The following is a 23,905-nucleotide window of genomic DNA, read 5'->3' as shown; positions in this document are numbered from 1 at the left end:
AAAGTTAAAACTGGCTCAATATCACCATTTATGAGCTGGTCCTCAGAACATGCATTCATTAATCTATTTAACTTTTTCATTAATATTTCATAATTTATCTTATATTATAGATCTTTTCATTATTTTGGGAAAAATGACTTTCTGAACTATAACTGTAATTAAAATGATTTTGTAAATCAAAGTTTAAACTGTCAATATCCCAGGGTTCATTATTATGCAGAATACTTGTATTCCATAGTTCAAATTATACTTCCATACACTCCAGGAAAGAGTGACTCCCTTATTGCAGTCCCTTAGGTAAGCTAAAGCTATATAACAAAGGTAATGAAGTTGAGTTTAGAAAAGCTTGTATGGGAAACTTGGGTTCTAGTTTTGGACCTTTCACTAAAAAGTATATTACAAATCATATAACCTCACTGGGCCTCAGGTCACCTCTTGCAAAATAAGACATCAAACTAGATTATCTTTAAGGGTTTGTTCCAGCTGGAAAATTCTATGAATCTGTGATTGGACAGAAAATTATGTTTTAAAAGAATATTAATTACATTTAACATTATGGAAACAACTCAACAAATATTTGGCAATAGATTGGGACAAAAACAAAAAGGGGAAGCAGCCCACATAATAAACAAGTAGCTTAAGGAAATGGAAGCTTCACTCTGGAAACATGATCTTGGGTTTACAGTACAAGCATATTCTCTGGAAAGGTGGAGGTTTTCTCTGTTCTCTCAACCCCAACATTGGAAGGGATCGATTTCCTTTCTGTTGGTATTCTCTATGTTAGCAACGTTCAAAGCATGTACATTACATAAAAATAGCAGCAGCTTTCTAAGAAGAGCATTAAAACAGACGCCAAGGCATAGAGGAATCTAGACAGAGTCACTGTAATCCTAATAACGGGACAGCAACTCAATAGGGAAGAGCAAATATTTTCTCTAAACAAAATAAAAAAAAAAACAAAAGAGCATACCATTTTTATCAGGCAGAGTAGACTATGTGTCACAGTATAAAGTCATTTCTTTATTTATGGTTCCTTTATGTGGGGAGGAAATAGCTTTATAAGTAATTCTGAAACAATTTGGTAATGGTTTGCGATTAAAATTTTAAGTCACCCACACCACATGCAATACTAGTTGAGGTAACTTAGAGAATCCCTGCCAATTCTACAGTGAAAAGAAAAGTTCCATAAAGATAAAAAAGGGGGGAAAATAAAGGAAGAAAGGAGGAGGAAAAGAAGGGGGGAGGAAGGAAGGAAGGAAGGAAGGAAGGAAGGAAGGAAGGAAGGAAGGAAGGAAGGAAGGAAGGAAGGAAGGAAGGAAGGAAGGAAGGAAGGAAGGAAGGAAGGAAGGAAGGAAGGAAGGAAAAACCATCTTAACCAGGTTCACCAAAATAGGCTAATGGACATAATAAAACTATAGCCATCAAGTCAATCAATAAATAAACCATTAGACTCTCTGTAAATGAATAAGGACTAGATAGACCTGTCTCCATCGTTTTCCAATATTTCCTTATTGCTACACAACTTTTCAGTCTTATCAGATACTGGCCTTAGATATACAACTTTTCACAGTCTTATCAGATACTGGCCTTAGATTCTATGTTTAGGAAAAACTTAAACAATTCTGTTCTGTTCTACAGCAGCTGAGTGCATAACAAAGCTAAAGAAGGGTATAAAATAGTCACACAAATAGCCATAAATTCTAGTGGGAAAAAAAAGGCTTGAAGTTGCTGCACATTCAAGAACTGAATATTTAGACCCATACTGAACGAGATTTACAATTATACCTGTAAAAGCATAAAACATTTAGTGTAATATGAAGCTCTAGTGTAAGAAAACATGTACCAGAAAAGGCAAATCATCATAGTTAGGAAGCAGATTAGGGTTACCTGGGGCTGGCGGTAGGAATGACGAGTCTCTGTAATGAGGCATGAGGGATCTTACTGGAGCCACAGAAATGTTCTAAAACTGGATTGTGGTGACTTGTACACTCAGATGGGACAGTTTTATTGTATATAAATGATACCTTAATAAAGCTGTTAAAGAATTTAAAAAAGAAAATATGCATACAGGCAGTTCCTGGGTTACAAGCATCTGACTTATGTACAACCTGTAATTACGAACCAATCCCCTAAATCTATTATATTAAAAATTTGAGGTACATACAATGGTTCATAATAACAAATGGGGTGCTACTCTGTGACATATATCATAACATTATTATTATTATCCAAGATACATCAATTTTGGTCCCAACCTACTTAGAGCAAAGGAGAATGAAGAACACTTAAGACACAAGGAAAATATTAGCCCAAGAGACAAAAGGGTCACATAAACCAGAGACTCCATCAGCCTGAGACCAGAAGAACTAGATGGTGCCTGGCTACCACCAATGACAGCCCCGACAGGAAACACAAGAGAGAGTCCCTGACAGAGCGGGAGAAAAGTGTGGACAGAACTCAAACTCACATAAAAAGACCAGACTTAATGGTCTGACTGAGACTGGAGGAATCCCTGAAGCCATGGTCCCTGGATGCTATGTTAACCCAGAACTAAAACCATTCCTGAAGACCACTCTTCAGACAAAGATTAGACTAGACTATAAAACATAAAGTAATAATCACGAAGAGTGTGTTTCTTAGTTCAAGCTGATACAAGAGAACAAATGGGTGGTTCCTGTCCGGAAGCAGGATTAGAAGGCAGACAAGAGCTGGTTGGAGAGACATGGGAAACTCAGGGCAGAAAGGGAGAGTGTGCTGTCACACTGTAGGAATTACAACCAGTGTCACATGACAATATGTGTATAAAATTTTGTATGAGAGATTAACCTGAACTGTAAACTTTTACCTGAAGTACAAGAAAAAGAAGAAAAAAAATACTATTATTACCTTATATATGTTAAAGATGTTTGAATGTATCTGGGGGTATTTAATACTTTTTTATGTGTAGAAAAGTACACTGTCTACTATATACTAAGACAAACATTTGACTAACTGACATTAGATATGAACTGTACCTAACTGTTTTATACCTAACAGACTTAGGAATGGAACTCATTCATAATCTGGGGACTACCTATATCTATATTTTCTAGTTATAGATTATGAGAATTATATATTTAATTTACATTATAAGGAACTAAATAATAGAAATATATTTCCTTCTAGTTTAGTTTCCCAATTAGCCAAAAAAATATTACATTTGTACTCTAATTTCTATGAGATGTTAATATTTAAATTTTTTATCCTAATTTACAACTTCTTTACTTGCCACTTATTAAAAGTCCTAATTAAAGAAAATTTAGGATCCTGAGTCATTTAAAAAATATGTACAATTATCACAAAATACTTTTAAAATTCTAGTAAAAGTAATAGGCAATTTGTGGGTAATGCTTTTATATTTTAATAATATGGAACCTGCACTCAAAAGCAAGCTCACGTAACCTTCTGGAGCCTCATTTGCCTCACCTATAAAATGAGAATAAAGCCAACCTCATTTTACAGACACAGATGTTATAAGAGTCAAATCAGATAGTGTATATGAAAATACTTTGAAAAGTAAAAAGTATTACATAAAAATTATTATCATTACTACTATGAATTCTAAGATACAAGGAAATTCTAATTAAAATGAATACTTAAAAATTGTACTTTATTATTACAGTCCATAACTAAATCTGTTTTTAAATAAGTTGCCCCACTCAGCTGGACAAAAAATAAGGAATAGGAAAAAATCTATCTTTCTGAATTAAAAAAAAAATTTACTTTCATAGAGAAAGAAGCAATTTTATTACTCTGACTAAAATTTTTAGACAGAACGTATTAAAATGCCCAAAAGCTCAACAGAAGCTGACTTGCTACATTCATATTTAAGTAAGTGAAACCTTTTAAGTACATAAAAAACGTCTATTTTAGAAATTAGCATGTAATTTTATTTCACAACATCTCTTAACAGCAACGAAAAATGCTAATTCTATTTTTAAGTTTAGTCACAATAACCTCTTTCTTTCAGTCTAAAGAAGATAAATGTTGCAAATGCTCAAGAGACCAAGACCAACTGAAATGCTGACATTCTTATATCAGAATTACTTTTCTCTATTTTTTTTTTTTTTAATGTATTAGGCTACGACTCTTCTATCAGTTTGTTGTACTGTGGTAGCTTGCGTATTGCTATGGTGCCGAAGGCCATGCCACTGGCATTCCAAAACCAGCATGGCCACTCATGGTGGACAGGTTTCACTAGAGCTTCCAGACTAAGACAGACTAGGAATAAAGTTTTAACGATCTACTTCAAAAACGAGGCAATGAAAATCTCTGGGATTTCAACCAAATATTGTATGATATAATGCTGGAAGATGACCACCGAATATTGCATTATACAACACTTGAAGATGAGCACCTGATGATGAAAGGCACTTAAAATACACAGTGGCCTCAACAATGGACTCAAGCATACCAACAATCATGCAGGTGGTACAGAACCTGACAACATTTTGTTCTTTAATACATGAGGTCATATGTCAGAGTCGACTTGAAGCCAACTAACAACAACATGTATTAGTACTTTAAATTCCAGGCAAATATTAACTATAATCTTAAGAGAAGAATTCCTGTGTGTTTTCTACCTGTTGTTAAAAATGATTTTCTCATCATTACTCATAATTTTATCCCTCACCTTTCTCTCTGTACTATGTAGTAAAACCATATGTAATTTTTTCCTTAGTCGCTGCCTAAAACTTATGAATCACAGCATCTGGTTTGTTCCATAGGAGAAGAGCAAAAAGAACTTGTCATAGCCTGAGTGACACCTGTCCAAATGACACAGAGAACTGTAAGGATAGATTATGAGTTAACAGAGATATTGAAGGTGGAAAGCTTTTCAGCCATGAGGCATAGGGGAATGGCACTATGGTATGGGTGGCTCAATTTTATGGTAAAGATTTCATGTATAAAACTTCTTATTTCATAGAAAACCACTAAAGTATTTTATAAATATGATCGGATGTACCATTTTCAGAACAAAGGTGCTTAAGAGTAGTTTATTTTAACTTACTTTTATCCAAGCCTTTTCATTCAACTTCATAAACTATTTGCACAAGTGACAGTTAATCAAGATTGTCTCTCTTCTTTCCACCTTTGTTTTCCATCCCACATTCACCTCAAACCCTCACCCAAAATGTCAATAATCCCATTTGCTGTGTAACTTGCCTTCAGACTTAAAATTAAATTCTGCAGCTAGTGACAAGAAATATTGGGAGATATCTATACTATTAAATTCAAATCAATCAAAAGACAAGTAAAGCTATTTTTATAAAGGAGATAGTTTTTGTTTTAAATTCTCATAAAAAATTACTTTCATTTTGGAGTAAAGTCAGGAAAAGAACGCCATGCCTGCCTTTCTATTTTTACTTACATCAAGATTGGACTACTTCATAGAAATCACTTGCAAATCAAAGAACACTTGGGATTTCCCTTAATAAAGAGTTGGTATTGATTCATTTCAACTGAAAAGGCTAACTACATCAAATGCATTAATTCAGGGTTGTGTGCTGAAATTTATTCTGCAATTTTAATATAACATTTGTCTTTTGTAGAGTACCTACATTAAATAACTATTCCATTTTGTAGTAATTATTAGAGTATTGATATTTATATGATTTTATAACCTGGAGTATACTTTAAATTATTCTTCTTTATCAAGTAATCAAATATAATCTTTCTCCTACCCAAAACTTAGATTTCCTATATAATCTCATTTATATAAATACTAGCTGCATCAGTTTTGAAATTTTGGTCACTTTTTTTAAATTGATTGCATGAATATTTCACATAATTCTACTTATTCTAGTACTTAGAACATACTTAAAACCTAAACTTCCGTGTAGGCAGAGTTGAGATTAAGTTGACATTCAATTTCTTGCATTTATTGACTCTGTGAACATTTAAAATGAGTGGAAATAAAACAGGGAATCGCATATTACACAATTCAGCTTGATTTCTGGCATGTGACCAGATTAACTCATGAAAACTTTTGCATTCTAGTTATACTTTTGAGATTTCTGTGGAGGTATAGATATATGATCTTTCAACTGTTACATACTGTAAGAATTCTGACCAACTGTTTATGATCAGATCTTAATGTCTTAGTATATGCTTTACTCAAATTTCATCCTAATAAAGCTTTTTTTTATACTAAAAAATAATTTCTTCCTTCACACTGTTTTTGTACTTCAAATGCTTCACAAGATTGTGTACGTAATATAAAAAATATACTTTAGAGGTAGTTGAGTAAGCTCAACAAGAGTTCCTTTTTTTGCTTCCACTAACAATCTATTAAAAAGTCGTGTTAAATATTTGCTTTGTTCACAGGGACATGGAATCTTAGGCACAGCAGTGACCATATAGTGGCTCTTGTTGGTTTAGCTCATTTATTTGAGCTCTTTTTGAGTAGTGATGATCATTTTTCTCTTAATGTGAACCTGCAAGGCACCTTGGTGGAGTTAGGGGATAAAGACAAAGCCACGGGGCTCACACAAGCCCTGACCTCATTACCACAACGTTCACACTAATAGAGCTAAATTGTGTATGTCAATGGTGATGGGGAATATTAAAATGAGGGCCAGAGTATAAATTAGCAATAAATTACATGTATACAGCTGATGAGCTAGACTGAAGCGTAGAGAACGACCTGTTTCATCCCCCCTCCTCAAAAACAAGACAAACCATTTTCACTTCATTTAAAAGGACATGGTTATTTCGACATCACTAAGATACACACAAAAAAACTCAAACCTGTTGCTGAGGAGTTGGTTCTGACTCATAGTAACTCTATAGGACAGAGTAGAACTGCCCCAGAGGATTTCCAAGGAGCAGCTGGTAGATTTGAACTGCCAACCCTTTGGTTAGCAGCCAAGCTCTGAACCACTATGCCACCAGGGCTCAAGATACATAAGGGGGTTGCTTTTCTCTCTCACGGATCGGCTCCCTCTCTTGAAAGTGTTTACATAAAGCTTTCAGAGATGTGGACTACATAGCGGCACAAAGTAAAGTACCTTATTCAGAAGAGAAATTATGATATTTATTTCTGGGAGCACATCACCTAAAAATAGTCTGGCTAGTCACCTTAGAGTGCATTCTTTTATTTCAGAGCTGAGTCTGTTTTTATGCATTTTCATCCCTTGACCTAACGTGCAAACACCTCTTTCTTTTTGCAAGCCTCACCTCCTTTAATTAGGTAATATAATTATACTCTACTGATTAGCTACCTAACATTATTTCTCACTGCTCTCTTACCAACTTCAATTCTAGTCAGGTCAGTCTCTTTGGTGTCCTGTAAAAACACGTGGCCTTGCTGTGTTGTAACTTTTGCCCGGAATGGCTTTCCTCATCTGTTCCTTTAAATCCCAGCCCATTCTCCAACTCCTGGTTCTATTTCTGTGTCCTTTCAGGCCTTCTCTTTCTTTATGAGCTCTAAATGATCTCTCACTTTCTAAAATACTAAGATCCCTCCTGCATAATTTATACTTTAATAAAATACAACAGGGTCCCATTAGCTATTTTTCACATGTGTTAATCTCATCTTCTTACTTAGAAACCTGTTGCCATTGAGTCAATTCTGACTCATAGAAACCTGCTGCCATTGAGTCAATTCTGACTCATAGTGACCGTATAGGACAGAGTAGAACTGCCACATAGAGTTTCCAAGGAGCTCCTGGTGGATTTGAACTGCCGACCTTTTGGTTAGCAGCTGTAGCACTTAACCACTGTGCCAGCAGGGTTTCCTCTTACTTAGAAGAAGTCAGGAATTACTTGAGAACAGGAGTCACATCTGGTATTTCTATTTCCCACAAAAAATACTTGGTGGTTTTTTTTTTAACAGGTAAAAGTTTTGCTAAATGTGATATGCCTATAAATTCACTGGGTAAAAAATAAAATTTCTGTCATAGAAAACGAAAAGATAAATGACTCAAGTGTTAACTTTTAGATGGATTATTTTATCATCAATTATCTTAAGTCTTGGGAAGATACATCAAGCACCTTCTAGATTTACAGTGATATTTTAAGATCACATCCAGGTTTGGAGGAGGAATTGTTAACATTTTACCTTACTGTAGGATGCTTATTTCAATATTTTGATGAAAACATGCATTTCAATAGATAGCTAGTAAATAACATTTCTATAACTTCACAAATGTTTAAGAAAGTGATGTTCTGCTATATTTATACTCTTCAGTCTAAACTGTACTGCAATCATCAGTGTACAAAAGAAAATAAATTCTATAGTAGCAAGATAGGTTAATGCATGTCTTGCTTTATTCCCACATATCCAAGTAGAGATAGACTTCACTCTCTGTAATTTCTGTTTAGAAACTGTCTGGTAGTTAGATTTCTCATGCATTATAATCTATTGTTATTTTATCTATTGGATTTTCATTTCATTTATTAAATGAATATCAGTGTTAGTTATCCAAATAACTTATTTTCTTATACACCTATACTAGGTATTTATCACAATTGATCATGTGTGTCAGGTTTTATTCTTTAGAAGAATAAACATGCAATCAGAATTACATGTTTAATAATAAACCAAGGAAAGCTCACCTGGAAAAAAGTCTATGTTAAAATAAAGCAAACTTTGAATTTTAAACCACTGTTGGATCAGTGTTCGCTTTAGTTACAGAGGACACAAGACCTTAGGTCAGCAGGGTTTGCCCAGGCTTCCTCTGCAGCGTAAATCACCATGGGCACCAGCAGCAACACCTCCCAGCGATCTCATAGCTATTCTATTTCACTGCCAAGCACTCGGCAGTAGGAAGCGCTTGAAGTGTTTTCATCTTACATGGGGTTTCCCTGTGCAGTTAAGCTGTTTGGCTTTCGTAATGATGAAATAAAACTCTATTGACTGAACAATGGGTTTATCCCCTAATTTCTTGCTTAATCATCTCTCAGTCTCTATTTTCTTTTTCAGTTGGTTTTACACAGCCCTCCTGGCCTGCGTGCCTGTGACGCAAAGTGACAAGGCAGCTGGCAAAAATGCTGTGAGGTGGTACGGGTGTCCTTATGTATAGCACACAGGCCCTTTTACACAAATGTGGTTGATTGAGGGTAGTATGGCTCTGGCAACTTGCGAGCACATTATTCTCTCTTGGGCAATCAGATTGTGGGATTTATAACCTGGTTTGCAGCAGTGGAGCAGAGAGAGATAACCTTTATAGTTCACTTGGCAACAGCCAGGCCCTTATTAAGCCAATTTGGGGTGCCATGGTTGAAGAAGGCTGTAGAGAAACTGGATATGATTCAGCAGTCTGCACTGAAAATGGTTTTCTATTTAGAGGTTAAGAGGTGGGGCTGTACAATTTAGAAGAGAAATGGATAAATAAGAGCAGACTACTTCAGGTGCACAAAGGTTCAGTGTGGGGGAGATTGAAAACTGTTTCCCATCTCCACTTATAGATCAGAAAGTGAAGAGCTTTAGTGGTTTGGGAGAAATTTAATAGGACCTGACGGTCATTTGAAGACCTCGAGCTCTTTCCTATAATGGAGAAATGCTTGGACTCTCGGGATTTGGCCTAGCGATGGGAGAAAAAGAGTAAAATCATTCCATCTTGTCCTTTACTATGGGAATAATTGGAGATGATAAATATAGTTATCATTGGCATATTTTGATAATAATAATGATAACAGAATAACATTGACAGCAGTTATCATGAGGCACTGTTTTGGGGCTTTAACTCATTTAATTCTTGCCACCTTGTGAGGTACATATTATTATCTTCATTTTACAGATGAGGAAACTGAGGCTCAGAAAGTTTAAATGACTAAGTGTATGTAGCTGATAAGATGTGAATCCATAGTCTAATTTCAGAGCTCAAAGCTTTTAGCTACCATGTTACACTGTCTGATCGCTTTTTCTCTGCAGATATTTTTCCATCAGTAGAAGTAGCAAAAGATTTACAGAAGAGGGAGTGTCATGGATTGGACTATGGCCCCCCAAAAATGTGTGCATCAATTTGACTGTGTCAGGATTTCCAGTATAGTCTGGTTGTCCTCCATTTTGTGATTGTAATTTTAAGTTAAAGAGGATTAGGGTGGGACTGTAACACCCTTACTCAGGTCACATTCCTCATCCAGTGTAAAGGGAGTTTCCCTAGGGTGTGGCCTGCACAACCTTTTATCTCTCAAGAGATAAAAAGGAAAGGGAAGCAAGTAGAGAGTTGGGAACCTCATACCACGAAGAAAGCAGAGCTCAGGGCAGAGCCATCCTGTCGTTTGGGCCTGAAGTTCCTGCACTGAGATGCTCACAGACTGACGCATCACAAGGACCTTCTTCCAATGCCAACAGAGAAAGACTTTCCCTGGAGCTGACACCCTGAATTCGGACTTCTAGCCCACCAGACTGTGAGAGAATAAACTTCTCTTTGTTAAAGCCATCCACTTGTGGTATTTGTTATAGGAGCACTAGATGACTAAAGACAGTGGGTCTCTGAAGCCTGACAGAAACAGAGATGAAGAGTGGCTAATCATAGCACTCCATCTACTCTAGATTTATGTCTAATTCATTTTCTTGGGTTCTGCAATTTTTCCTTTTTTTTAAGCAGAAGTGTACATGTGGCAATGAAATAACACTTATTTGATTTTGTGGTGGCTGTACGTGGTGCTGGTTGTGCTAAAGCTCTAAATAGTTTTAGAGGCCAGCACCACAGAGAAAGCTTCTTATTAAAAAACAGTAGTTATGGACAATAACAATAGTTCTTCTAATAACTATGTGGCCTTAGGACACTTACATAAATTATTCTTAGCTTCTTTCCTGCAAAATGTGGATCAAACTCCATAGTCTCCTCCTGGGGTAGTGCTTTGCACAAAATTTTATATGTGGAGGCAATTTGAAGATTATAAAGCAGGGTCAAAATGAAATGCATGATTATTTCATTTAGTAAATTATATTAATTAATTAATTGAATTTCGTTCCTGGTAGTTTCATCTTACCAAGCATATACTGCTCGTACCATAATGCTTCAGATTATTTATCTCTCCCTCTGCTTTAGAAATGCCACCTCCTACAAGAAGTCTTCCTCCCACATGTACTGATTTCATGCTCTTTATACTCTAAATATGGGTTTACGTATTAGTTTACAAGATTGTCTCTCCTAGAAGGCTACAAGTCCCTGAAGGCAAGAGCTGTTTCCAATTAAACTTTATATTTGCCAAAAGAGAGTTTATTACATACATAACAACTGTTGTAGAAAGAATAATTCAAGAAGATAGAGATTAGGTTTTTCATATTTTTGTTCCAATACTTTATCCAAATATGGTGCCCTGGTATGAAAGGCTTTGACATTGCTGAATAAATAGATTAAACATTAAATATTTAAGGCAACCACAATGTATCATTGTCACATTAAAAGGAAGTTTGTCTTTCACTTGTAAAATTCTGTTCTGAAAAGCAGGAACCACTCTGGCATGAGCAAAAACAGGGAAATTAGGGGTATGATCATACAGCAATGGGACTAATTTTCACTTGTGATGGTAAAATCAATCTCCTTATTTTACTGCTATACCTAGTAAATTAAGAGAGTTACCTAGATGTTTTATAAGAGTGCTTAGAACTTTAATGAGTAAGTCACTAAACTTGGTTCTGCCTACATCCTCCCCCTAACTATGAATGTGTGATACCTCTCTGAAAGTATACTGCTTCCTCCTGTGTGGTCATCGCTGTCTTCATGGTGATTCAAATTGTGTGCTATGACAACAGTATGTGTAATTACAGTCAGTGTTGAGGGCAAATTCCCAATTCTGACATCACCAAATGAATGTAGAAGATGAATGGTCATAGAGAAGAGTATTTTTTATAACCAGTAGTCAATATTGGGAATCAATATTATCAGGCAGTGAATAACTGGTAAAAACTAGGATTTAAACTCGCAGGGTGCAATGGATTCTAGGGCATTAGTGATCCCAGGAAAGGCTGGTCCATATTGGATAGTGAAGACAACCAGGGCATTCTTGGTGTGTTTTGGGAAGTGCAAGATCACTCAAAAATGGTGTTCGCTTCAAAGGTTAAAGACATGTGTCTCTTACCCCTAATGTACAGGCTGGTGTAATTGTAAGGGGGAGGGAGAGGGCTTGTATTCGGGAGGAGGAAGAGACGGGGTGGTGACATTTCTCAGTAAGATGGTCCCTACAGGTATCCCTGACTTGGTAGTTAAACGTTAAGCCAAGGACATGGTCCCTATAGAGATCCCTAACTTGATAGGGTCCTTAACTTGGTAATTAAATGATAAGCCAAGGAAATAGTCTCTACAGGGGTCCCTGACTTGACAGTTAAATGTTAACAGGGAGAGATAAGAGAAAAAGGGTACAAAACCCTGAGAAAATGACTATCGGGGCACTCAGACTCTTTCTTTATCTGAGTAGCCTGCTTGATGCTCCCTAGTCAAGTGTACTTTCGTTACCAACCCTCTGCTAACTAATAAACCTCTTCTCGCTTGGCACTATTTGTCTCAGGGTTTGAATTCTTTCCTACACTGAAGACAAGAACCGAGGGAATTCTCTTCGGTAACAACTTCTGGTGCCGTGACTCAGATTGAAAACTTCCTCCTCCTTCGTCCTGAAAGTGGTGAGTCCACCTCAGAGTGCGGGCTCTTTTTTTTTCTTTCCAGCCCTGCGCCGAGGTACCCCTACTTCTGTGTGTGTGTGTTTTCTTTCTTCTAGGAAGAAGGTCTGAGACGTGCTGGAAAGATTTGTCTGTACTTGGTCTGACTATTAACAAGAATATGGTTAATAATGAGTGTCTGACTCTTCCAGACTCTGAAAAAAAGAGGCACTTCCTCCCTCCGCTTTGTGGAGGTGTCTGGGTCAAACCTGAGACATCCAGGGGCCTCACGGGGACTTGCAATTTCCCTTAATTAACAACCAGTCTCATCCAGGGACACACACATAAGGGTTGGCCTCTCAGTGCTCCAAGCTCTCCTGACTGTCTTAGACAACTGGGAGAGAAACCGAGACACATTAGAGAAGCGCCGGCCGACTAGAGGGGTCATACCCTCTAGGAGTCCCTCTCACAAAGCAGCACATTTTTGGCCCAGGACACCTGATCCATAGCAATAGTCATGCCCAGTCAGCGAGTCTCTTTAAGAGACCAGTCACCCATCTACCTTTTGCACCTCTCAGCCCCATCCAACTTCTGGCTAACATACTTGCATCTATATCCTCCCTGTGTGCTTTGCAAAAGAGGTCAGTGCTGTATTTGTAATAGGCTAAGGGATAATTGTTCCGGTGAAGGACCTCTCTCCCTTTCCTGTTTATATTACCATTGTGAAGCTAAACACAGGTGGCCTTACCTTGATCAGCTCCTTCCGCTTTCATGTTATAAAGAATGAATAGGGACACACTGGTCTGCCTCATTGAATCAAGAATCTTAAGGTTATTCATTAGGCTAACTAAAGTTGTATCTGTTACCCCCCCTTACAAAGAATCTGAATGTCCGAGAGTATACAAAGAAGTGGGCTACAGGAGCCTACTTTATGACAGCCCTCTGCACCCTGATTCCCTCTTTCAGTGTGCAGAAACAATTCATAAAGTATACAGAGAGGGGAAGATGTGAGGAACAGGTTTGTTGGTTCTGCAGAGAAAAGGAAGGAAGGGGCTCAAAGAATAATAAGCTTATCCTCCCTTGGGTATGGACACAAGAGGGGCCCCCACAAATGCTAAATCACCTCCTACACCCAATTCCAAGGGACCCCCAGGACTATGCGGTGTGTCAGGGGGCAGGGCAATCACAGTGTCAGCTTCAATGGATAGCAAAGTTTGCCAATGAAATGAAGACTTCCAGTCAGAGGCACGAAGGACCCCCACCCTAAAATGGCTGTCAGGGTATATGATAATCAGTTTCTTGGCAGAACAATGAAAACAACAAATATTTAGGTTCATGTCCCATCAAAACCACAGATGTGAGCAAGGACCCCTAGGGCAGAGGCAGTAGGAATTTCCTAGGCAAGAAACTTCAGATGTGGGCTACATAGTAAAAAAAAAAAAGACTAGTTAATTCTGGAAGCCCAGGCCTGAGAAGGAACACCTTTTCAGGACAGTGATTTAACATGGGCACAGGAGACGTTCTACCCCCTATGACTCACTCTGATCCTTTCCAGATGGGAAGCCAAAACTTGGTACCACTGTCCTTGCCTCTGGGGTGTATCCTCAAAAATTGGGACAGGTTTGGCCCTCAAACCCTGAAGAAAAAGAAATTAGTCTTCTTTTGTAACACCACATGGCCTCAATATAAATTGGGAGATGGAGAAATCTGGCTAGAACAGGTAAGTCTAAATTATTGTACCACCCTACAGCTAGATCTGTTTTGCCGGAAACAAGACAAATGAACAGAGTTCCCTTATGTCCAGGTTTTTATGGCCTTAAGGGAAAATCCAGAACTGTGTAAAGAGTGTAAGATAGGCCCCACAGTTCTCGTCATTGTTACAAACCAAGCAGTAGACAACTTAGACCCAAACTCTACCAGTCTTACAACCCCACCCTTAGATACCAAAGAAATGTCTATTCCTCCTACTCCTCCCTACTCCAATTCCTCACCCACAGCACCTTCCCCACCCTACCTGTGCCCCTAATGGACCAGTCAGGGTACAAGTTCCCTTTTCAATGCAGAACTTAGGAAAGCTAAAAACAGAGCTAGAAAGTTTCTCTGACGACCCTAACAACTGTATAGAAAAATTTAAGAACTTAACACTCCCCTTTGATTTGGGTTGAAAAGACATAATGATAATCTGTAACCAAATGCTTACCCAGGAAGAAAGACTAAATCTCACCGAAGCAGCCAGATGATTTGCAGATGGGCTATATATACAAAATTAACAGGCCTACCCCACGGACACCGCTGCAGTCCCAGGCACAGACCTGGGATGGGATTATAATACTCAAGGAGGCAGATGGGCGAGAGACTACATGTTATTGTGCCTGGTTGCGGGAATGAAAGCCTGTAGGATAAAACCCTCCAATTTCAATAAACTAGCCACCGTTGACCAAGGGGCCCAAGAAAACCCCACTGCCTTCCTAGAAAGACTAAAAGAAGCCCTCTTAAAATATACCAATTTAGATCCAGGATCACCAGAAGGAGAACTAGTCTTTAAAGATAGATTTCTAACTCAAACTGCTCCAGACATTAGGGGTAAACTCCCTTAAACAAACTGTTGAAGTTCTCTTCCTTGGTCTTCTATAACAGAGACCAGGAAGAGGAAGAAAGGGTCCGAGAAAAGGAGAAAAAAGAAGAGAAAAGGCAGGCCCTTCTCCTCTCTGTCCTACAGGGCAGGCACCACCCACTGCCGGCAGGAAGACCCAAAGAAACTCCACCCAGTCTATACGACAAATGTGGTCAAACTTGGCCACTGGAAAAGGGATTGCCCCTGGAACAAACCGCCCCAGAAGCCCTGTCCCAATTGCCAACAGCATGGCCATTGGAGGCGAGATTGCCCTGAGGGTCAAAGGACTCCCAGGCCCAATACTTCATTGGAAATGGCTTTAAGCTGATGGGACCCTGGGCTCCAAGAGACTCCCGGAGAGAACACCAAAAGCATCAACATCGGTGCAGAGGAGCCGAGGGTTACCCTAGATGTAGCAGGAAGGTCAGTAACGTTTCTTTTGAACATGGAAGCTTCCTTTTCGGTACTAACCTCCTATCAGGGACCCCTTTCTTCTAACAAAAGCACAGTTCAGGGAGTAGAAGGGAACCCACAGTAAATATTTTACTCCGTCATTACACTGTCTGTGGGGTGCAACAAGCTTCTCACACCAATTTTTAATCCTCCCAGAATGTCCTGTCTCACTTCTAGGGAGGGACATAGTAAGTAAGGTAAAAACTTGAGTGATCTTCTCACCAGAAGATCTAACTCTTAACCAAATAATGACCTTACAAATTAACCAAAATAGAACTGGCATAGATATAGATGAACAGCAAGAGCTAAACCCTCAGGTATGGGCTACTGTGCTACCAGGATGGGCACATAATGCCACCCTAGTAATGGTAAGGTTAAAGGACCCCAATAAATTTCCAAGTAAAAAACAATATGCCATTAACTTAGAAGCTAAGCAGAGACTGCAAAACATAATTACTACCTTTTTAAAACATGGAATATTAATTCCCTGCAACTCCCCTTGCAATACCTCCATTCTCCCTGTCAAAAAGAAAGAATGGAAATATAGGCTAGTACAAGACCTTAGGATCATTAATGAGGCTGTAATTCCTCTCCACCCTGTGGTTTCTAACCCTTATACCATCTCGGGAGAAATACCGCCTAACACCCAATGGTTTTCTGTTTTAGACTTGAAGGATGCATTTTTTTGTATCCTTTTAGACCCGGCTTGCCAGTTTCTTTTTGCCTTCAAATAGTCTGACCCTGCTGGTCACAAACAACAGTTAACATGGACAGCCTTACTGCAAGGGTTCAGGGACAGCCCCACCTTTTTGGCCAAGCTTTGGCACAGGATTTGGAAGACCTAACACTTGAGGGGGGCGGACAAGTTGCTCAATATGTAGATCACCTGCTCATCTGGTCCCCCACAGAACAACTGGGATGCCAACATGTTATTCAAACTCTAAATCACCTGGCAGAAAAGAGGTACAAAGTTTCAAAGGAAAAGGCCCAACTTTTACAACAAGAAGTAGAATATCCAGGACTAAGGCTGGCCCCAGGAGAAAAACGATTATGTCCTCAATGAGTTTTAGCCATAGCAAACATCCCCGAGCCCACCACCATGAAACAGCTCAGATCCTTCTTAGGTTTAACTGGCTTTTGCAGGCTATGGATTCTCGGATATAGTGAAAAGCCAGGCCACTATATAACGCCCTCAAAATAAACAACCAACAGGAAACTAATGAATTAATGTGGACCGAAGAGCAGAAACATGCCTTTGAAAACCTGAAAAAGGCCCTCCTACAAGCTCCTGCCTTGGGATTACCCAACTCATAAAAACTCTTCCAACTATATGTAATAGAGAGAAAAGGAGCAGCCCTAGGTGTCCTCACCCAAACCTTAGGGCATGATAAGAGACCAATAGGATACCTATCTAAAGAACTTGATATAATAGCTCAAGGGTGGCCTCACTGTCTCCGCGTGATGGCAGCCACCACTGCTCTTGTAGAGGGAGCTCTAAAATTAAACCTAAGACAGAAAATTGATTTATATACTTCACACCAAATCAGCCCTGTGTTAAACAACAAGGGCCCTTAGTGGCTAACAAATACCAGAATCCTAAGATACCAAGTAGTTTTAATAGAAAATCCACAAGTTGCAGTAAAAAAATGCCCCATTCTAAATCCTGCTTCCTTGTTACCACCCCCAAACCTAAGGACCCAAACATCCACAACTTCTGTAAAGTCATTAGTCAGATAAGGAAGACCGAAGAAGAGTTGACACCTTTGAATTGTGGTGTTGGCGAAGAATATTGACTATACCGTGGAGTGCCAAAAGAACGAACAAATCTGTCTTGGAAGAAGTACAATCAGAATGCTCCTTAGAGGCAAGGATGGCGAGACTGTGTCTTATATACTTTGGACATGTTATCAGGAGGGATCAGTCCCTGGAGAAGGACATCATGCTTGGTAAAGTACAGGGTCAGCAGAAAAGAGGAAGACCCTCAACGAGATGGATTGACATAGTGGCTGCAACAGTGGGCTCAAGCATAACAACGATTGTAAGGATGGCACAGGACCGGGCACTGTTTCGTTCTGTTGTGCATAGGGTCACTATGAGCTGGAACCAACTCGGTGGCACCTAACAACAACAACAACAACATACCAGTCGACAAGATCTTACTGATCAACCTCTCATAAACCCTGATGAGGAATGGTTTACTGATGGCAGCAGTTTTGTCAAAGAAGGGAAATGACACTCAGGGTATGTGATTGTATCTCTACACCAAGTAGTAGAGGCTAAATCTTTACCCACGGGAACCTCAGCACAGTTGGCGGAACTAATTACATTTGCCGGGGCCCTCGAGCTGGGAAATAAAAAGAAGGTGAACATTTACACAGATTCTAAGTATGCCTTCCTTATACTACATGCCTATGCAGCTTTATGGAAAGAAAACAGGTATCTAAACGCTAAGAATAGTCCCATAAAATATGGGCCCCATATTTTACGGCTCCTGGAGGGAGTCCACCTGCCTCTACAAGTAGCTGTAATACATTGTAAAGGACACCAAAAAGGAGAGAGTAAAACAGCCCTAGGTAACCAACTAGCTGATCAGGCAGCAAGGACAACTGCAGTATCTAAAGACCCGGTAATTGCTGCCCCACTTCCTTCAGCCAGCTTAAAATGCCTTACACCACAGTACAGCAAAGAAGAAAACCAGTGGGCTGAGAAAAACAGGTATTCCCAAGATAAAGATGGGTGGTATCAAAGAGAAGGAGTCATTCATCTGCCCCAAAATATTCAATGGAAAGTCCTAAAGGGTCTACGTGATTCATGCCACCTTGGCCAAAACAACTCAGCTTTGCTCCCACCCGTTTTCAGGTAAAGGGCTTCAGAAAACTATTAAACAAATTATCCAAGGGTGTCCCCTTTGTGCAATAAACACCCCTCAAGGTGCCCGCCTGCCACCTGTGCTAGGAAAACCTGTCCAACGAACTGGGTCATAACCAGAAGATTGGCAATTAGACTTCACCCAGATGACAAAATGCCCAGGCTACAAATATTTATTAGTCTTCGTAGACACCTTCATAGGATGGGTAGAGACATTTCCCACAAGAATAGAATAAGTCCAAGAAGTTGTAAATAAACTATTAGAAGAAATCATCCCAAGGTATAGACTTCCTAGGTCTCTACAGAATGATAATGGCCCAGCATTCATTTCAACCATAAGTCAAAAGGTAAGTACAGCACTTGGAATCAAGTGGAACTTACACTCAGCCTGGAGGCCTCAATCCTCAGGAAAGGTAGAAAGAGCAAATCAAACACTAAAAAGAATTTTAGCCAAGCTGGGCCAGGAAACCCACCAAAATTAGATCCAGTCCCTCCCTATAGCATTGCTGTGCATGAGGATAAGCCCTACTTCTCATTTAAAGCTTAGTCCCTTTGAAATCCTGTATAGCAGACCATTCCTTAGAACAGATCTGGTCCTAGATGAGGAAACCAACCAACTAGTACAATTTGCAACTTTTCTGGCAAGTTTCCAGCAAGCTATTCAAGGGCTAGGAGTACCAAAATCTCCAATATACAGCTCAGTCCCTTTATATGAGCTGGGAACTTTTGTCCTAATGAAAACTTGGAAGGATGGGTCCCCAACATCCCAACTTGCTCCAGCGTGGAAGGGACCGTATACTGTTATGCTTTCTACCCCTACAGCTGTGAAGGTGCCCGGAATTTCTAGCTGGATACATCATTCCAGGGTGAAACCCTACCACACTAAAGATACATGTGAAGAAACCCCGAGCCAACATCAGAAGTGGACGAGTGAACCCATAGAAGACTTGAAGTATCTGTTCAAAAGAAAACAAGACAATAACAACAGATAAGTCAAAACGCATTGTCTTCTTTTCTGTGCCATAACACTTTCACTTGCCCAACTAATACAGGCCAAGCCTATCTCCTGCATTATTAAACCATTACAGCGAGTCATAAAGGCGCTTACACATACCAAATACAACCAGTCCTGCTGGATTTGTCTACAGGCTTGGGAACAGTCTGTAGAAAGCTGGCCTGTCTCTTGGCAGGTCTGGGCTCAAATGTGAGGCTTTCTTCACTATATCCTCTCCACCGGAGCACAGGGGGTGTTCAAAAGTTACAATAACCAAACTGTACACTCTATCACTGGGGCCATGTACCAATGAGTACAAATAAGAGGGGAGCAAAACCTGTTGTGCATTTACTCACTGGGTCTCCAAAGATATTCATATCAGGTAGGATCTCTAAACTGCTCCTGTTGCAATGTAACCGTCACGATAACACACAACCTCAGAAACCTAACTACATCTTTTCCTGATCCTCCGCCCTCATCCAGCTGGTTAACCTTCCCTCCCGATACCTCTTCAGACACACAGTTAGACTACACTGGAGGGTTTTGCCAGGGGAGACCACCGGGTTCCGATCATTTGGCCCTTCTGGCCACTTCCATGTGGAAATCCGGCAGCAATGGAAATAATTGCACCTTGGTACGTGAAATTGCCAAAGAAAAGGTTTTCATAGAACCCATCCACAGAATGATCTGGGAAAACCTAAAAAACAATGCCACCCATAACATTACCCCCTGCTTTAGTCCACTAACAGTGGCTGCCCTACCTGCTACGTACATTTGGAAATATACCTCTACCTTCAAAAAACCAACTCCATATAATTACACCTCATCAGGTGTATGCCATGTCTCAGGTTGTCTTCCAGTATCTTCAGGCCTATATTATGTACGTGGAACTGCAGCTTATATATGCCTACCCACAAATTGGATGGGATTATGCACTGTAGGATATGTCCTCCCTCCTGTGTCTTTAGCTGAAGCGGCTGCTCCTTTCCCTTCACCTTTAAGCACCACTCATAAGGTGGCAAAAAGAGTAGGGCCCCTAATTCCCATATTAATAGGACTTAGCAGTCTTATCAGAATGGCCAGCCTTGCAGCCAGAACCACCAGGGTGCTAGGAACTGTTCAGGTCTATGCAAATCTCACACTTGAACTAGCCCAGCTCAATACCCAGGTAGCAACCTCTATAGCTACTCTATAAATTCAAATAAATTCTTTGGCAGCTGTAGTGCTTCAAAATCGAAGAGGATTAGACACGTTGGCAGCTAGCCATGGGGGTATATGTGCCGTGCTAGGTGAACAATGCTGTTTTTGGGTGAAACAAACTGGCCAAGTCCAAGAATATATCCACCGCTTTATAGATAAGGCCAGGCAACTCCAAACACAAGCCGAGCAAGGGTGGAACTCTTGGTCATCTGTCTGGTCATGGGGATCCTGGCTAATCCCGTCCTTGGCCCTTTTTCTTTTACTGTTTGGACCCTGCCTCCTTAAAATACTAATTCATTTTGTATCCTGCAAATTACAAAAGTTTCAATTACAAATGGCTATAATTCAGATATCATCAAATAATGCAAGCCCTGAAAGCCCTTTGGATCAAGCTGCCCAACACTTCCATCCTCGGCTCCTGAAGTCAAGCAAACCCCCCATTAGGGAACAAGTGCCTCTCCTAGGGCCAGCTCTACACCCCAATGACAGCAAGAAGAAGCTACAGAAGGCAGACCATCCCCTTCAACAACCCCAAAGATTTGGGAGAATGGCACTTGAGGGGGGAAAGATGTAAGGAAGCGGGGGAGAGCTTGCACTCGGGAGGAGGAAGAGACCGGGGGTAGTGGCATTCCTCATGGTCCCTACAGGGGTCCCTGACTTAGTAGTTAAACAATAAGCCAAGTGAATGGTCCCTATAGGGGTTCCTAACTTGATAGAGTCCCTAACTTAGTAATTAAATGATAAGCCAAGGAAATAGTCTCTACAGGGGTCCCTGACTTGGCTGTTAAACATTAAGCCAAGGAAATGATCTTTACAGGGGTTCCTGACCTGACAGTTAAAAGTTAACAGGGAGAGATAAGAGAAAAAGGGTATAAAACCCTAAGAAAATGACTATCGAGGCACTCAGACTCTTCCTCTGAGTAGCCTGCTTGACGCTCCCTAGTCAAGTGTAATTTCGCTCCTAACCCTCTGCTAGCTTATCCTCTGCTTGCTTGCCACTATTTGTCTCAGTGTTTGAATTCTTTCCTACACCAAAGACAAGAACTGAGGCAATTCACTCTGGTAACATAATGACCATTACGATTTTATTATTTATCTATGTACCTAAACTTTTTGCATACCGGGCTATATTTTGCACCTAAATTAGTTCTTGGGATTATGGTTTTTTAAGTCTATAAACATGTGTATATAAGAGTAAAATGTAATATCCATAAAAAGAAAACTAGGCTAAACTATCTGGTATCTCTTCTGGGATGGAGATTATATATAAATATTTATATACTCAAACACACACACATGCAGAAATACAGATATACACACACATTTTGTCTCTCTTAGCTGCATTACCTTTTATATGCCCATATTAAACCTTCCTTAATTTTGTGACTAGTTTTTTTTTATTTCCTCATACATTTTTTTGAGAGAAATCTCTAAAAGTTTTTCACTATCAGCTTCACATTTAATTGTTCGGCTTGAAGTCCCCCAGGCCACTACAGGTCCCCAAATGTAGTTTCAGTGTCTGTGAGCTATTTCCAATATTTCAAATAAATTCAGATATGACATAAAATATCTCAATGATAACTTATGGGTTCCCAATTTGAAGTTCTCAGACCTCTAGGAGTCCACAAAGGTTGTAAAGTTTTTTTTTTGGTCACAGGAAATAGCAATTTTATTACACATAGTTGTTAAAAGATAGTATTTACGAAACTATAAAAATAAAAAATTAGTCCCAAAATCAATCCCTGGGGAATTCTGTACCTTATACTGCTTCTTTCAGAGAGAGGTTTAACACAAACAATGATACAAGTAAATACAACAAACAATAAACCCCTCGTGGCCGGGGACTTTAGTCTCCGCCCTGCCTGTATGTAGCAACACCCCTAGTACAAAGCTGTTAATGAATGTATAATACTCTTAATAAATTCTCATTAGCTATACAGACAATTACAACCTGACATTTTCAAACTAATGTTCCTGAAAAATAAATCTAAGGCTGAATTAATTTGTAGGATTAAGAGAAGCAAGTTATCTCCTAGGTCCTTTGTTGATTTTTAGTACTGTAACTGAGAAAGACAGCTACAGACTTTTAAGTCAGAAGTAGTATTACTGTGGTACTCCTAACCAATGTTAAGGGAAGCATAACGCAAAATTCAATGAAACACATCATGGCTCTGAACTCTTCTTGCCTGATGTTTAAGTAAATAACATCTTCCTGCCTGCCAAAGTCAGATATCCCAACTGAAGCACAAATGGACTAAAATCAAAAATAGCGCAGGGCCAATCTGCTTTTATGGAAGGGGATTTCTCCAGTCCCCTGATGGCAACAGTAACTGTTTACTACACTGTACACAGTCTCAGGGAGTTCCTAACATACTGTACTGGTGTCTGATAGCAGGGACTCCTCCCTGTTTGGCAGAGGGGTGGAAACTCATCTGCATTTTCAAATAGCATTTCTAGCCACATGGGGTTGGAATGCAGCCAGCTCAGTCGCCAGAATACATTCTTCTCATATTTTTGTTGCAATGTCAGTTTTTACATTTACATTTCAAACAAAGGCACAACCGAGTATGCCGTTCATCTTGTTTGTATCCTATTCATGCAATGTGTTTAATGCATCAGCTGGTACAAACGTGTCATCATCTTAATCAACACTTAATTGTATATATTAAAAGTATATGTGAAATAAGCTGTATAAAATATGTGAACCATTAGCACTATAATCTAAATATGTGCTTGCAACTTTAGGATCACAGCACTACTACACGATGACTGTTTACTTCATTTTTTTTTTTAAGCAGTGCTAAGGATCTTAAAGCGTACCGCATTTGTATAGGACTCCCATTTCCTTTCAAAAAACCAAGCCAATATTGACCCTATAGGATGGAGTAGAACTGTCCCATAGGGTTTCCAAAGAGTGGCTGGTGAATTCCAACTGTCAATCTTTTTGCTTAGCAGCCTGAGTGCTTAACCATTGAGCCACCAGGGCTCCCCATTTACCTTTACAGGCAGTTAAATTTACAGGTAAATAATTATAATTGTAGATAGGGGGCAAAATTAAGTCAGTGTGAGATACTCAGAACTAAGGAAGTAAATACAAAATTATAAAGAAGCAGCTGGATAAAAAGTGCTTTATGATTCCCTAAGTAAATGTGTTTACCTTTCATTTAATGTGAGGAGGTTTTCTAAA

The 23,905-nt window shown here is 39.4% G+C and overlaps 1 protein-coding gene across 2 annotated transcripts in view; it reads right to left on the bottom strand.

Annotated features, from left to right (window-relative positions):
* The window catches only part of PRKG1 (protein kinase cGMP-dependent 1), a 1,397,311-nt gene that overhangs the window by 27,232 nt on the left and 1,346,174 nt on the right, over window positions 1–23,905 (bottom strand). The gene's annotated exons all lie outside the window — the stretch shown is intronic.

Source organism: Loxodonta africana, chromosome 16 (genome assembly GCF_030014295.1).
Source record: "Loxodonta africana isolate mLoxAfr1 chromosome 16, mLoxAfr1.hap2, whole genome shotgun sequence".
In the NCBI taxonomy this organism is placed as follows: domain Eukaryota; kingdom Metazoa; phylum Chordata; class Mammalia; order Proboscidea; family Elephantidae; genus Loxodonta; species Loxodonta africana.
The sequence above is the reverse complement of the archived record's forward strand: the minus strand, read 5'-3'. Positions and strand labels throughout refer to the sequence as shown.